The following is a 10,976-nucleotide window of genomic DNA, read 5'->3' as shown; positions in this document are numbered from 1 at the left end:
CTCACATCGAATGCGTTTGATTGCTTTAATTGATTCATTAGTATAATGAATTATGTTGTAAGATTTGCTTAGTTAATTAGTGGTAACTAATTCATGCAAACGTTGTAATTATTTAAGTAGAATAGTTCGTTAATTAGTTTACGTTGTAATTAATTAGCTAATTGCCTTCTAATTAATTAGTTGAAGTGTGTAGCTAATTAATTCGTTTTGTAATATTTAATTAGCTTAGAATAGTTAGTTAAATATCATGTTGTAATAATTAGTTAACTAGAATAGTTAATTAGTTTTGATTTGTAATAGTTAAATTAATTAGCGTAGTTAGTTAGTTTATTCCTTCGCGAGGGCGTAATGTTGTAATAAGTGTGTGTGCGTGTGTGTATATTTTCCAACCCCACATCTTTCTCCCTTTTATTTAATTGCTTTTGATTGTTAGATTAGGGTCGTGTTTTGATTAGCATATTGCATGCTTGCATCCATTCATTTGTCTTGCATGCACTGAGGCTCGGCGCATCATTGAAATTGCATTGCAATTTCAATACTTCTTTGAATACGTGTTGATCGCATGTTGTTCAAATTGCTTCATATGCTATATTAGTAGCCGAGCATATTAATTGCATTATTGCATGTGTTGCATTAGATATCTTAACATAGTTAGGATCATGCATCTTTCTAACTAGTTTTTATTTTGGCTTGGAGTACTCGGTAAGTTTTTGCGCTTTAGCATACTTGCATGAGTGTGATTGCCATATTGCCATGTTTAGCATGCTTGCCATGAGGCTATATGCTTACTTGCTAAACTGCATGAATGCCTGTGGATGAAGGCTTGTTATTTGAATTGGAAACGAATGTGCATTTCAAGCCCACTTTGTTGTAGCAAATCCCGTTTTAAGCCCACTTGAGGGTGGCAAATTCAAACTATTTTCACAAACAAAAATATGAGTTGAATTGTTCCAAATCTTGCGACTAGTCTATACTTGCTTGTGTGCGTCACATAATAAAGCTAGTTTAATAACAGGAACAAGAGCACATAATGTTTATAAAAGAACATATCATGATTAGTAAAGGCCGATCTTTGATCGGGCAAGCGGGGGTGCTCATTTCAGGACCTTCCCCTTTTGTACCTAAGTTCCCGAGCCGAGGTAACTTTGGTGATGACGGGCATGTAGCCTTTGGCACAAATCAGGGTTTCCTAAATTTTTGCAAAATAAAATATTTAGGTGGCGACTCTGTATCTGGCAACGCAATCCAATTTTGGCACTTTTGATTCAAAATCGATTTTCAAAAGAGGTTTGTCGGATTTGGACTCTTTGGTGATTATCAATTTCACATTGCACTTTGTGAGATTAGATTCAGAACCGCGGGAGTCCGAACTGTGAGGCCTTCTTTTCCAACCCTTTCCGAAAGGCGGGGCGAAGAAAAAGGCGAGTCCACACCATTGCCCTTTGTAATCACGAACCCTAGCCTTTGCACTGCTGTTGCCTTCTTTCTTCAATCATGAAAGAGAGAGGCAAACGATGACCCACAGTCCCGATCTCGATTGCGACGAGAGAGAGATAGAGACAGATAAGGTAGGGCTAGGGCTAGGGCTAGGGCAATGTGGTGGTGATAGTGGTGGTGGTTGGAGATGGGTTGAGGGGTGGTGGTACGGTGGAAGAGGGAGAAAGTGAGGTTGAGAAAAGAAAGATGGTGGCTAGAATGGACTGGGGATACTCGCCAAAACTGTGGTAGGTGGGGGTAGTAGGGTCATCAGCGAGGGTGAAGTTTGCAATAGAGAGGTCGTCGTAAGAAAGGTTGCCAATGGTGAAGGGCTGCTGCACGAGGGGTTGCCAAAAAAGGGGTTGGGGGTCCAAAGAATAAAGATATAATTAATATTAAGATAAGGATTCAAAATCAAAATTTATATTTTACAGATTTAATAGCACACCCATCAAATAGGCATACACCCACTAATATATATATATATATACACATATTTTAAGATTGTTGAAATGATGTCACAAAAGCACTTATAATTTTTCAACGAATTCATAGAAAAGCAATTTCTAGACAGTGCTATCTATTTAGAAAGTTCTCACAATTTCAATGTAATTTTAAAATCATTTTAATTGTGAAACATCATGAATAAATTTTTTCTTAATTGAGAGTGTGAATACTAAATACACTTTACTTAAAAATTTGTGTAATGATATATATGAATTTGGAAGAATTTCTAAAAAGCAAAATGTTGAAAAAAAAATAAATCGAACTAATGAAGGTACAATATTTGGTTGTATAATTGAATGTATAAATCACTTGTACCTTTACCATTTTGTAATTATTTTTTCACTCTGCACTTTTTTTGATATTCTCCCTATGAATTTTTTACTTTATTATCTTACTACTCCATACTAAGCTAGTGAGTTTACATTATTAAAATTACATATCTTTCAACAAAAGAAGAGAAGAAGAAGAAAGATAGTTACCTTTCGAATGTTTCATTTCGGTGTATTCAAATGATAATTGGGAGAAAATAAAATTTAAAGAGAAAATTGGTGAAAAATTCATCGCATGAGGGTTTTTTTTTTTTTTTTTTTTTTTTTGAGAAGTACACTCTTTGTATAATATTGTGGTGAGAAGTATATTTTGTTCTTTGAAGGACATTTTATTTTCAATTTTACCCTTTAACCTATATGTTGAAATCTTTTTTATTTGTTCAAATTTTTTGAAACTATCTATTCAATTATTTTCCTCTTATTTGTTGAAATTCATTTAGAACATATCTATTCAAATCTGTATCTCTCTGTCAATTATTTTTTCCTTATCTGTTGAAATTCAAGCTTATTTCCCCCTATTTGTTTGAATTAACCAAGCTTATTTCCTCTATCTATTGAATTTTGCAAGTCTATTTTTCCTATATACATAATTTTTTATTTTTATCTATTTAAATTGTATATACATACATACAGATATAGATATATATATATATAGAGAGAGAGAGGGAGAGAGAGAAGAAAGAGATAGAGAGAGAGAGTGATTTGTTGAATTTTTTTATCAGTTCACTCACAATTTCTTTTTATTTATTATTTGTTCACCGATTGAAGAACACGAGATCAAATTGAAAACATCGTATGTCCATTGAGATTGAATAGACGAGGAATTGGGTCTTTGGATAACCATGGAAGCCATTGTAAACTCTATTTGTTACTCAAAGTGATATCAAATTGAGATTATGATAACAGAAACAACACCAGGAGAATCTATCTGTTTAAATCACTTAGCATAAGAATTTAGAATCATACAACAGATCGCTCCCAAAATCTTCAACCCAATTCCAACTCATTTATACAAATCATACATACGTACAGATATAGAAAGAGAAATATGGATATCTATAGAGAGAAATGTTAGATCCAACAAATGATATGCTTCTATCGCCATCTCCTCCAACAATCTCCTCCATTTCTTCTTCTAATCTCGACGGCGATAGCGATTCTAGTGTTGGCGAAGAAGTCAGACTTTGGAGGCGGCGAGAAATCGAAGATCAACTCGTGGTTTTTGGAAAGTCGTCTCATAGTGACGATGTTGGAAGACAAGGGTTCGAGAGAGAGGTTCGGTTTATGGATTCTTCTTTCTCTGTTACTTTCTCTCTCATTGAAGGTCGCTTTGTTCTTGCGAAATTCAATTAGAGAGGGAGAGATAGAGAAAGAGAGAGGGGGAGAAAAAGGAAAGAATGATTGGATTCAAGCAATCTCTCTGAGTCTGGAGGGAACCCTAAGCTTGCTTATCTCTTCGATATCTTTTTGTTTAGCAGATCAATTTGATTTTAGTTCTAAGAAGAAGAAGAGAAGAGAAGAGGACTTTAGTATGCTATAATGTTTTTTGTATGATGAGATTGTTGTGGTTTTTCTTTGTGTTGATGGTGATGATCGTTCTTTCTCTATCTCTACAATCATTTCCACTGGGAGAAGCCATTAAATCTTCTAACCTAGATGGCTACGTCGTTGATGCTTCGCCAGAGGAAGATGAAGAGTCTCAAGGGTAAACTTGATCGCTATTGTTGATGTATGGAAATTGAATCGAAGCTGTGCTCTATGGAAAATAGAGAGAGAAAGAGGGAGGAACGGGGGGTTTGAAGGGTAAGATGAAGAAATTGATGGGATACAAGAGAGATGAGTGAGATTTGTTGTATGCTTTGCATATATATAAGAGAAAATAGTGACCGTAGAGTAGAACGAGTAGTTTGGTCATTTTGCAGAAGTATGTTCTTATTGATTTAATAGTTTAGTGTGTAGACATTGGGCAAAAAAAATTCAAATTTGGATTTATAGGTTGAGTGCCCAAATTTTAATATGACTTAGGCTTCATTTGGCAATACTAATTTTTAGTCTAAAAGCCAAAAGTCACTAAAAAAACTAAAAAGCCTACCATTTTGTACTCTAAAACTACATATAAAATTAAAGTCACAGGTTGTCTTTAAGAGTTTTGGTAAAATGACACTTTTGCCCTTCCTTTATGTCAGGACACCTGCAAGGCAGCAAACTTCAGCTGAAGCCTGTCATCAGTTATTAAATCAAAATGTTCAATAAAGTGACAAAACCAGAGCTCTGCCAAACAAGGCAACGACACACAAGGCATGGACAAAATCCGAAGCCACCGACAAAGGCAATCGGCCAAGGCCACAGAAAACTACTCAGTGCTTCAACGACCGCTCCCACTGCAGGTATGCTCTCATTTCCTCTTCTTTACCCAAACTTCTCTTTGATCCTCCATTTTCATTTTTTTTAATCTCTCTGAAATTAATAAACAGTGTTCCAAGGTTGTTGGGGGGAGGGGGTAGGTCAACCTCCAAACTTGGCTTGTAACTCATGTATATGGTTTTTTTTTTTTTTTTCTAGATGAGCCTAGTGTGGGTTACAGAATTTTTATGATCGTTGTGTTTTGGGCCTTTTTTTGTTTTTGTTTTTGTTTTTGTTTTTTCATCAATCTCCACTTGTTGCTTGTTGGTTGTCTCAAAATAAGATTTTCACTTTGTGAAATGGCTAATATATATGTTACATGTGAAGTAATGGCGGATCTAAGGTTATTTTTGGGGGGGATTTGTTCATACATTTGTTTTTTTTACAATACACCTCTGAAATCTTTCATTATATAGTCCATAATAACAAAAAATAAATTTCCGAAATATATGGCATTCATTTTTGCTTGTCGTTCTACATTTTTTTTATACCCTGTTTTGTACACGTTTCTGTGTGTTATAATTTTTTTTGTTTATTTTTTTTTTAATATTTTTTTTATCATCTTCGCTTGTTGCTTGCCATCCCATTATAACACAACTTCGTAACACAACAAAAGATGCCTATAACAAAAGTGTCACACCCATTGATATGTTATTGTTATGCTTTTCATGTCCTGAAAAATTCACCAAAGATGCCATGGCCTCGTTTATGTCAACAACCGACTAGCCCCTATGTGTCCATGTGGCTACGGGCACTGTATTGTCTAGATTTCTCGTTCTGCATAAAAACCAGGTCATGCGTACTACTAATGCCATCGCGGAGTAGTGAATCCAAACACCTTCAATGTTTATTTTGCTTTTAAAACCATCACTAATACATTTTTTAACCTCAGTCACGTGTCAATTAGATTGGGTGGTGTGACGAATATGGGCAACAAAGGCCTCTTGAGTATGATAGAGACAATATTGCTTGTTTTGAGGCTAAGTTGATTGACATTGAACAGAATCAGCGTGTATTAAAATTGTGACATGTGTTTTGTGTATCATCGTTATTATATTGTTGTTCCGTATGTGATATATGTAACTATGGCCCTAGCCTTACCCTATTAAAAATTGTGACTATTTTGTTTTATGGCAATACACTTATGTTTATAAACATCTATTTATTATATGTTTCTCCATTGTGTGTGATGTACACCTGGTTTTGCTGTTTATTGTTGATAGAAAAAAAAAAGTGTTTGTTGTTAATAAATCCCTTCTCTACCATATGTGACACACATTGTCAGTTTTACATTCAAATGTTCATGTCGTGTTTGTTGAATTTGTTGTTCTATTTCTATTGTGTGTATAAATATTTTTGCTTTACACATGAACATTATTGTTGCATGGCATCAAACCGATCTTCCCCTCGTACCCCTTCGGGAAAAGGAAAAGGGCAACAATGTTATCATACAACTATTTGGGATGGGGAGTCAACATGGATCTTTTACAACTTGTACTTAAAGAAATAGAGGCAAGTAATACGCCAAACATGACAATCACACAGAATGGCTACCGGTCTTTGTCCAAGACTTTTGAGGTAGCAATTGGGAGGCTGCATGATATCAAACAACTGAAAAACCGATACAATCAACTAAAGAAGGAATGGCGTGCATGATCAAAGCTCATGGATTGCCCGAAGGGGCCAACTGGAATTTGATTTGACCAATCGACTGGGTTGTTCAATGTGTCGTCTGATTGGTAGGCAAAAATAGAGAAGGTAACGATATAAAATTGAAACAAATTTTCTGTATTTTTATGTATGTATGTTTGCCATGCAAAGCTTGAATTATTAAAGGAAAAAGAAGCAAGAAAAAGAGAGAATAGACCAAACTTGTATGTTTTATAGACCATATCGCCATTCTCTTTGGAACCTACCTTATTTCATGATTTGTTGTTGTAATTCACGCCAAACTTAACCATAGTCCGTACCTAAAATTGACTTCGCCACAAATTTGACATATCTCAAATAGTTCAGAATTTTCTGGTATGGGTTATACAGTATGTTTGGCTTGGAGGTATGTTACTTGGTTGGGCCTGCCATGGCTTTTTGTTAGGCATGTGCTTTGTATTTGTTATCTTATAAGATGTAAGCCTAATGTCAATGATCAACTGTATTATCATATATTTCTGTTAAATACATGTTTTTGCTAAAGTGTATGCCACATGAAATGTTGCACCATTTTACTTAACACCAAAACTATTTTCTACTTTATTTGCATTTGATTTCATGTAAACCAAAAGTGAAATATGAACAATCTTTTTAATTATGTAAAGCAACTAGTGGTTGTGTAACTGAAGACCTCAATCTACTGGACACATGCAATAGTACACATGGAACCAAGTAATCAACCTGATTTTCATTTGCCTCACTAGTTTTATGTTCAAACTAGAAACAAAAGTTTACAAATGTATGATATTTTGACATCTTTGATTATGAACTAGTATGAGACATGTATTACAAAAACAACAAAGCATGAAGAATAGGGAAGCTAGAGAACATAAATTTAGGTGAAGTAGTCCTTTATAGATGTATGATATTGAACAAACATTAAAGTTTTCACTATAAACCATTTGTGATCCTGAACCATTATGTAGGTGACCCTAATCCATTTGTGCTATCCACATATATGTAAATTATTATTGCTACAAATTGAAGACGATGATATGCATATTTGGTGACAATAATGCTTCAATCAATTTCAGTACTAATGTATAACATCATAGTGATATGCATATTTGCTACGAATTGAAGACAGTGACATGCATATAATGTTCGATTTGTTATTAGTAATGTATAAAAACTTGAAAGGTAAATCGCTTACCCAGTTGTAAAAATGTGTGTTCCTCATTCGGAGGTCAAAATTTTGATTCTAAAAAACAACTTGAGTACCAAAAACAAGTTCTGAAAAACATGACAATAATTCGTCAATCAATTTGACTATAGATTAATGTTCATGACAATAATCCTTCAATTAATTTTTCATGTTCTGTCTTTAGGTTGGTGGGCAACAATTATGTTTTGAAAAAAAACATGCATATTCCTCTTTTTGTTTTTGATTTTACATATTGACAAAGAATGTTGCAAGTTCAAAACCAAAACCTTGGACCACCGGGAGTTCATGGAGCGCATCTTCGTAGAGGCTGAAACAACAAGTAAATACGCATGGACACCAGGTGAAACTTCTAACCAATTGGAGTTGGAAGGGCAGTCCGACAATGCTGCAGATTCCGGTGATAGTAATGAGTGGGTAGCTTACGACCATTCTACAAGTCCAAAAAAGGTAGCCATGATGAACTCCACCACTATCAATGGGTCAGATAGTGGAAGCAAACGGAAAAGCATGCGAAAGAAGCGCATAATGGAGGCTGAAGCTTTAGCGAGCAACATGGATGACTTGGTGAATTCTGTGAAGACACAAAGCAAGGAACCAACCGTCAACCACGTCGTCGTCGCGCACAACTGCACTATTGCCGAGGCTATTGCAAGGCTTTACACAATTGAGGCACTTGACCCCACTGATCCATTCCTCCATTACGAGGTGATACTGATAGACATTCTGAATAATCGGGAGCTACTTATGAGTATTCCCATGGACCAAGGAATTATCATGTGTCTCCGGGCATAGAAAGAAGAGAAAGGCAGTAGTAGGGGTCTAACCCTCGCGAGTTTGTTGTGCAACGAAGGTATGTGGTTTTGAATCGTTACAATCAACAACTGGATTGTTGATTGTATCGATGTTACACGTTGCAGCTAGCTTTCTTTCACCTGAATGTAGCAGGTAATGAATTTTGCAAACATATTTTGCAGAAGGATATAGAAATTTGGACCAAATCAGTGGGTATAGCAACATAAGAAAATTTGTATCTGCAACATAAACAAGAAATGGTAAAATATTTTTTAAAATGAACTTAACACAACTATTTGAAATACTAAAAAGTAAAACAGACAAAAGAATATTATGTAAATTTGACCCGAATATGGTGAATTTGTTTTCCCATAAGTAAATATTCAAATGGCTTTCACATGTGGACATTGGTAAGGAGATATTATTTGGTGGATAATGGCTATAGCAACATGAAAAAGTTTCTCACATCGTATAAGGGGAGCAACTATCATCAACTGCAATTTCAGGGGTCAATCTGAGAAGTCGTAAGGAATTGTTCAATCGTGCCCACTCATCATTGCGAAGTGCAATTGAACGAACATTTGGTGCTTGGAAAGCATGTTGAAGATTCTTGAGAAACATGCCTCGTTGTGATTTTTTGTACCGTTCAGGTGCGTAGACACCCCATTTTTGACAGCCCTTCAAGACTTGGATGTCCTTGCAGGTACATCCAATGATGAGTCTGTTTGCTCACCCGGTACTTGAAGTCCTCAGCGGAACGCTATAACTTTGAGCCTTTCAAACCCTACATCCTTTTTGTCTTATTTTTGGGCCATGCCTTGGTCTTTCCAGCCTGCAACCTCTGGTGGCCTGTAGGCCATCCCTAGAGGCTATCGGCCATCACTTTTGGTTTGCCGGTCACTGATGGCCGGCCGACCATCAATGTTTTTTGCAGATATTTTATGTCAGTTGTGCCAGCTGTTTGCACAGATGCATGCATCTGTTCACACGTGGAGGGCTGGATCTCCTTGTAGAAATTTCATGTTTTCTATATATAGGGAACCCCTCTCTCATGTTTTGAGGTTAGAAAGTTTTAGATTAAAATATTTTCCTCTCTACAAATCTCTCTCTCTCTCTCTCTCTCTCTCTACAAATTCTCTGCACTTTTGCCTACTTACACTACACTCTTGCCTATACTTCCTTACCCAAACTTGATCACCTTTGAGCTGAGGTTCCTTGAGGCCTTCTTGGAGCTCTTGAAGTTGGTTTTGGCTTGAATTGTTACCTAGAATCACTCTTCTCTTCAAGAGGTATAATACTAGCTTTGTTAGCTTGTTTTGCATACTTGTTTTTCTGTCTATACCTACCGTTTTTGGGCCATTTTTAGACCATAAAAAACTCTATTTTTGTGGGCTGAAATTGGTTTTTTAGGCCATTTAAGGTTACGGGGGTATCTCACCCTTCTTTATTCCTTACTTTTAAGGCTTTTCCACCTTTGTTTCCCACCTTCAAACTATCTCTTTTTGGGCTTTTGAACACTAAATTTCATATTATTTTCTGTAGTAAAAATCATGTTTTGAAGTTCAAAATTGAAGGGGTTAGCCTCCCTTCCTTGTGTCTTGTTTGTTAGCCTAGTTGGTGCCATGCTTTAGCTTATTTTTCTAGCCTTTTGTAGCTTTATTCCAGCATGCTTTAGGCTCTGTTTTGGACTGTTTTAACCCTATTTTAGGTTGATTAAGTTATTTGAGTCTTATATTGCATAGCTGTAGTGTAATAGTCCTTACAAGCTTGGTGTTTTAGGCCTTTAGACACCACTTGTTTGAGTTGATTGCATGTTTTTAGTGTTTTTCATACTTCATTCCAGCATTAATAATCTCTGCAACCTCTCTCCTTTCTTGGCTTTTAATTTTGCTTTGAAAGTGATTTGAAGTCACTTGTTTGCCGAAGTGTGAAATTGGGGTTTCATACTATGGACGTGCCCTTGGGCTTCATGCTACAGTTCGGACTCAATGTCACGGTTCTTAAGCTGATCTCACGATGTGCGATGTGAGATTGATAAATCACCAAAGAGTCCAAATCTGGTAAATCGTTTTGGAAAACTAATTTTTGTAAAGAGTGCCAAATATGGACTGCTTTGCCAGATACAGAGTTGCCACCAAAATATTTTATTTTGGGAGAATTTAGAAAATCCTGACTCGTGCCTAAGGTCACGTGTCCGTCATCACCAAAGTTGCCTCTGCTCGGGAACTTGGGCACGAGAGGGGAAGGTCATCTATGAGCACCCCCGCTCGCCCCATCAAAGATCGGCCTGTACTAAGCATGATATCTTTTTTCTGAAAAACACATGCGTTCTTATTCCAGTTAATTAGCTAGAATTACTATGTGATGTACATAACACACAAGTATAGACTAGATCGCCTAATTTGGAACAAAGCATCGCATATCCGTTTGTTTGGAAATGGTTTGAAGTTTGCTACTCGCAAGTAGGCTAAAACACGGATTTCAATGAATTGTTCCAATTCATGCAATCCAACCTTCACCCACAGGCATTTAGGCAGTTATATCATATAAGCGATTAGCCTCATGGCAAGCATGCTGTCATGGCAAAACTCACA

Source organism: Camellia sinensis, chromosome 10 (assembly GCF_055761805.1).
Source record: "Camellia sinensis isolate YWXY chromosome 10, ASM5576180v1, whole genome shotgun sequence".
Classification (NCBI taxonomy): Eukaryota; Viridiplantae; Streptophyta; class Magnoliopsida; order Ericales; family Theaceae; genus Camellia; species Camellia sinensis.
This window is presented reverse-complemented; position numbering follows the sequence as displayed.